Here is a 6,354-nt window from a genome sequence, read left to right as displayed (position 1 = left end):
CAAAAGAGGGACTGCACTCGACGTGCTGAACCGTCCCTGGAGGAATACACAATCATCTTCAGTGAGCGGAGGACAATAAGGAGGTGTCCTGTTACATAATTGAGGAGACAATGTCTTTTAGACTCAGTCTGGTTCACTTTTCACACTAAATTAATCTTAATAAGCATCTGCTTTGAGTAAAGGAAGTTTTGTGATAATTCAACCGTGACCTCTTTAAAAGTCCAAATGATTTCACTTTAGTCTCCCAGCCCCGAGTATCCTATTGAAATGGTCGTCTTTATTTCATGATCATCAGCATGTTAACATGAGCTGATTAATCCCATCAACCTAACTACACAGATCGGACGCAGCCCAGGGCTATGACATCATTAGCTTTGGGATGCGAGCACAGAGAATGGCAGACGGGCCCAGTCAGCTGGTCCCACAGGTCATTTGATCCAGGCTCCTTGTTTCTAAGAATTAAAAGCAGATTCTCCCTCCAGCTTGTTCTCTGGCTCCAAGATCCAGGTAAAATTGTCCCTACAAGGGCATCACTGGGACATATGTAACAGGGGCCCACTGAGCCTTCATTCTCCCATGGGACCATTTGTGACCAAGCAACTGAACACTCAGCCAGGACTTAGGACCCAGCACCCCGTGGGTCTCAGTGGCCAGCATGATCTCTGCCAGCCTCTCTTTATCCTCCTCCATCATTTCTGAGCACGCCTTCCTCATGACTGCATCGCATACTTTCTCCAAAGCGGGAGCCCCTAACAACCTGGACATTCGTGTCCCTGCCACCTGGCGGCCATTGCTCCCAGCTTCTGCATCCTAATGATCTTTCCGGAAGTTTCTCTTCCCACCATATACAGGCTGGGTGAGAACGTCAGTCAAGGAGTTCTGCCTCCTCTTAGCTTGAAGCGTGATTCTGGGACGAGCAGCGTCAGCATCACCTGGGAATTTGTAACAAATGCACATTCTCAGGGCCCTCCCCACACCTGCTGAGTCAGAAAGTCTGGGACTGGGGCCCAGCAAGCTGTAAGCCCCCACAGTGGCTCCATCGTATGCCATTGCCAGAGGTAGGCACGTGAGCCAAATTACTCTGTTGGCCATAAGTCCATAGTTTACATTAGGGTCCCTCTCCGTGTTGCACATTCTATGGGTTTTGACAAGTGTATAATGACATGTATCCACCATTACAGTATCATACAGAAGAGTTTCTCTGCCCTAAAATCCTCTGTGCTCCACCTATTCATCCCTCCATGTGCTCTGGTTTAAGCCACTTGTTTGTGATAATTTGTTACAGCAGCTACTTTCTCCCTCCCCCAGACTTTGGTCTGGAACAGAGTGAGGTAACTCGAAAGAGGGTTGGGGCCAGTTGCCCAGCATTGGCTTGGCCTCACCTTCTGTTGCTCACATGCCCTGCACCCTCACAGGTGCCCTGATTCCTCTCCTTCCAGAGCCTGCCTTGGCCTTTCTGTGGATTCCAAGAGCTATGATGATCGATCATCCTAGAGGTGGCCTTTCTGCTTAAGTGAACCAGAGTTGGTGCTTGCTGCTTATAACCATAGGGTCTTGTCTCCAAAGCGCAGATTTGAACGACAGTAGAAGTAGTGCCCATAGCTTACACTGAATTCAGCGCTTAGAATGTTAAGAAAAATCTATTTCTGTTTCTAGGATAGAGTTTAAAACAACACTGCCACAAAGCTAACAACTTTCCATGGAAGGGAGCAGACCTCTAAATGGTGGTTCAAGTTGCTGAGCAAGTTTCCTGAGACTTCTGGGTCGGGCTGAGAACACACCGAGCACCATCAGAGCTTCATTTACTCACTCCTCATGGCAACCCTCTAGAGTGGACACTATTATGGTTCCCTTTACAGAGAGGAAACAGGTACAGAGAGGTTGACTGACTCGCCCAAGGTCACACAGCCCTGCTTACTCAAAGAGTGCAAAGATCACCATGCAGTCTAAAGCGCTGGTATTGTTTTCCGGCTTTGTCACTCACAGCTGAGTGCCTTTCTGTACCTGCTTCCTTTCCTATTAAATGGGGGTCACAATACTCACATGACAGATGGGCACAGAGAGGATGTGCTGGAATGAAAAGAGGGGCCTCCCAACAAATGGTAATCTTTCCACAAGAACAAACCAGTGCAGGTGAAAAAACCACAGCCCAGAGAGGACAAGTGACATGCCAAACGCCAGCCAGTCAGTGGGTGGCAAGATCAGAAAAGGCATTCTTAGCTGGACCCGGAAGGTTCCAGAAGCTTTCTCAGCAACTTTCACCAGCAGTAAGAAATCTGCTCCTTTCCACGGAAAGTTCTTAGCTCCGTGGCGGTATTGTTTTAAACTCTATCCTGGAAACTGAAATAGTTTTTTCTTAACATTTTAAGGAACATTTCACTTTCATTTACTATTTTAAATTATAACTTGGATATGAAGACATGACCTAGTTTGGCCTGCTTTGCAATTGGGATTTGGGGCTGGAACACTTTAGTGTTAGATATACAGACCCAGTCCAACTCTTTCAAGATTTCTGCACACACACAGACACACACACAGATGCACACACCAGTATCACAAAATGAAGTCGGGGTTGGAGGTAGGAAAATCAGGAGGCCAAGCAAATCAGGCCTCCCCAGTGTGACCTGTCTCGAGGCCTCAGCCCACTACCTACCCAGCCCTTTCAGAGCCCGTGCACACACATGGCTTAGATTTCTCTTCCTCGGCCTGGCATAGAGATTTAAACACAAATATCCTGTGAGAGGAAAGAGTCGGTGCCAACTCCCTGACTCACAGATTTGCTCCCTTTTCTCTGATTTTAGCAAGGACTGCAGGAGTGGAAGAGGCCTACCGCGGGTAGGCACTGAGTTTGGAGGCAGGACACCTGGGTGCTAGCCCATCCTCTGCTACTAACTCACTGTGCGGTTGTGGGTCAACCATCTACTCTCTCTGGGCTAGTTTTTACATTAGGAAAGGGAAAAATGATATCTTGTACCAAGAAGAGATCCCACTTAGAACCCCTAGGTTCACTCAGTTCCATAAAATACTCGCTGAGCAGCTATTATGTGAGGCACAGAAGCCATAAATATGAGAAGATGCATCCTTCTGATGAGAAGAAGCTCATCACTGGGGATCAGGGAGGTACCAGGGGATGTCCGATCTTCAGCCTCAGTTCTACCACTAACCATAATTTGGATAGCCCTGATCTTACAGACTGAAGTATTCCCCCCCGCCCCCCACAAATTCATATGTTGAAGTACTAACACCCAGAACCTCAGAACGTGACTGTATGTGGAGATAGGGTCTTTAAGGAGATAATTAAGGTTAAATGAGGTTCTAAGGGTGAGGCCCTAATCTGATAGAAATCATGTCCTTATAAGAAGAAGAAGAGATACCGAAGAGTTTGCTCTCTCTCTCCAAGCCCTTAGAGGGAAGGCCACATGAGGACACAGTGAGAAGGCAGCCATCTGCAAGCTGGGAAGAGAGGCCTCACCAGAAATCAACCTTAATGGCACCTTGATCTTGGATTTGCAGCTTCCAGAATTTTGAGAAAATATATTTCTGTCCCATAAGGCACCCAGTCCATAGTATTTTGTTATGGTAGCTGGAGCGGACTAATACACCTCTTCTCAGGCCGCCTCAGTCCTCCAATTAGGTTACTGGATCTTCACCTTTTTTATCCCCGAGACCCTTTAGGAACCTGATGAAAGCACAAATGCTGGAAAACACCATTTCAGAGGTCTCTCCTGCCCACTAAAGAACATCCACGAGAGGGCCTTGAACCCCAGCTGGTCTCTGTTAGTTCCTGCCAGTCTCAAGTTTCCCCACCTAGTCTTATGCACTGACATAGGACAGAGAGACTGTCCCTTCTTCACTCTCAAATGTGGACCTCCTTTCAGTGCCATTAGAACAACCGCATGTCTTGAATAAGCAAAGAACACTGGGGTTTCTCCCTCACTATCCAGACAAACCATTAACCTTTTTTTCATTAGGGAAGAGAACCCACACTGAGTTAGCAACTTTCTTTATGCAAATCCTATACAAAACTTAATTCAAACTTCCTCTGCTTCTGGCTATACACAAGTAGCTATACAAAAGTATTCGGAGTAAACTTCTCACTGAGAACAACTATAAAGGCTGAATTGTTTTAAAGAAAGAGTTGTTTGAAGGCATCCAAAAATATCCCAGTCAGGTCAGACTAGAGGGATCAAGACCCCACAAAAACACACTGAAATAAGTGTTACATCCTCTGCTGATTAGCTCTTGGGGTATTTTTCACCATGTGGGTCATAGAGGCCGAATCAAAAGCAGCGATCCAGAACATAAGGCAGCATCTTACTGAGATTAGAAGGATAAAGAAAAAATTAGATACCAGGGGTAACAAGCACCTGGTGGAGGGAACAAGATACCAGAGGATGGAGAGCCATGAACAAGTGAGTGCTATAATCTGCACTCAATTTCTCTACAAGACAGGTACCAAATTCTAAACTATGCAGTCACAGGGAGAGAGACACAGAGAACCCAACTAGAAAGTATCTGCTAGGAGGCTAAGCACAGAATTTGGTGGTCTCGTGGGCTTGGGGAAACAAAATTTGGAGTTCAGGGTAAATCAAGAGTAAGCGTTCCTAATAAACACCTCAGGCTTTCAGTTGAAACCCTAAAGGGCTACACTCTAAGAATATGATAAATGGAACATAGGCCAGAACGTGACTGGATGAGGATGACGTAGCCATACTTTATCCATCAATAAGAAGAAAATTAAGCCTTTTCTGGAAGAATATGGTATCATCCAAAAGCTCTACAATTTTTCATACACAATTTCCAGCATGCAATAAAAAATTACCAGGTGGGATAGAAACAGGGTTGAATACCAACAGTAAAGAGAAAAACAGAGTGAAAACAGATTACAGAGGAACCAGATATTGGAGTTTTCAGACATAAACTTTAAAATAAGTATGGTTAATACGCCTAAGAAAATAGAAGAAATGATGTAGAAAATCACCAGAAACTGGCATCTATTAAAAAAGACTCAAAGCCTGCTAGTTTGCCCTACAAATTTTGGACTTGCCAACCCTCACAATCACGTGAGTTAATTCCTTTAAAAAATCCCTCTAAATAAATCTGTATCTATAGATATCCATAGATATATATCTATATAGAGAGAATGTATATATATAATGTACATATCTTATTGGTTCTGTTTCTCTGTAGAACCCTAGTGCAGGCAAGATCAATCATTGAAGAGAAAATGGCTCAGCATTTTTCCAAGTTTTATTAGAGATATCAACCCACAGATTCAAGAAACTTTACAAATGCCAAGCAGGATAAACACAAAGAAAAGAGATTAAGAGAGCCCGGAAAAAAAGACTGGCTTCAGTTTTTATGGTGATTAGAGGACAGAGCTGGGATTTGGCTTCCCACACAAGGTTCAGACTTGTGTGGTTCAAATTTCCCACTGGCACAAAGGGAAGATGCACCCAGGCTTTCTGAGCTTGCCCAGATGTGGGACAAAGGGGGAAGAGGGAGAGGTGGGCTTGAAGGCTGTCACTGTCAAACATCAAATGAAAGAGTCAGGCTTTCTGACAGCAAATCATAGTCAAACTACTGAAAACTAACAGCAAAGAGAATAATATTTAAAAGATACTTTATCTTAAAAAGAGCAACAATAAGACTGACAATAGACTTCTCAACAGAAATGATGGAAGACAGCCAATGGAATGGCATCTTCTGAGCAGCCAAGTAGAATTCCATACCCAGTGAAAATATCACTTTTTAAATGGAGGTAAAATAAAGATATTTTAGACAAATAAAAACTGAGAAAGTTCACTGTCAGAAAAGCAGCACTAAAAGAATATATTAAAGGAAAATAATCTGAAATAGAAGCACAAATAAGGTAGAAAGAAATGAGGAGCAATGGGAATGGTAAATATATTGGTAAATATAAGTAAATACTGACTACTTAAAACAAAAAATAACAATGTATTTGGGGAACTAATATATATGTAGAACTAAATACATGACAGTATAGCACAAAAGGCAGAAAGGATAAATAAGCTGAAAGTATTGTCAGGCCCTTGCCTTATGTAGGAAATACAAATACAAAAGTATTATCTAGGAAATGGTAACATCCAAAAGTAGATGCAATAGGTCAAGGGTGGGTGTTTTATTCTCTAGGGTAACAGGAATAATAACAGAATGTATAACTAACAAGTTAGCAGAGCAGAGAAAACGGAATAAATTTTAAAATTTTTATATTAATGCAAAAATTGTCAGATATCTAAAAAAGCACAATTCAATTGTATTGTGACTATAAGAAAAAGGTACCTTAAATATAAGGAGTCTGAAAAGTTAAAATTAGAAGGATAGGAAAAGCTG

Source organism: Balaenoptera borealis, assembly GCF_965194805.1.
Source record: "Balaenoptera borealis genome assembly, chromosome: 4".
Classification (NCBI taxonomy): domain Eukaryota; kingdom Metazoa; phylum Chordata; class Mammalia; order Artiodactyla; family Balaenopteridae; genus Balaenoptera; species Balaenoptera borealis.
The sequence above is the reverse complement of the archived record's forward strand: the minus strand, read 5'-3'. Positions refer to the sequence as shown.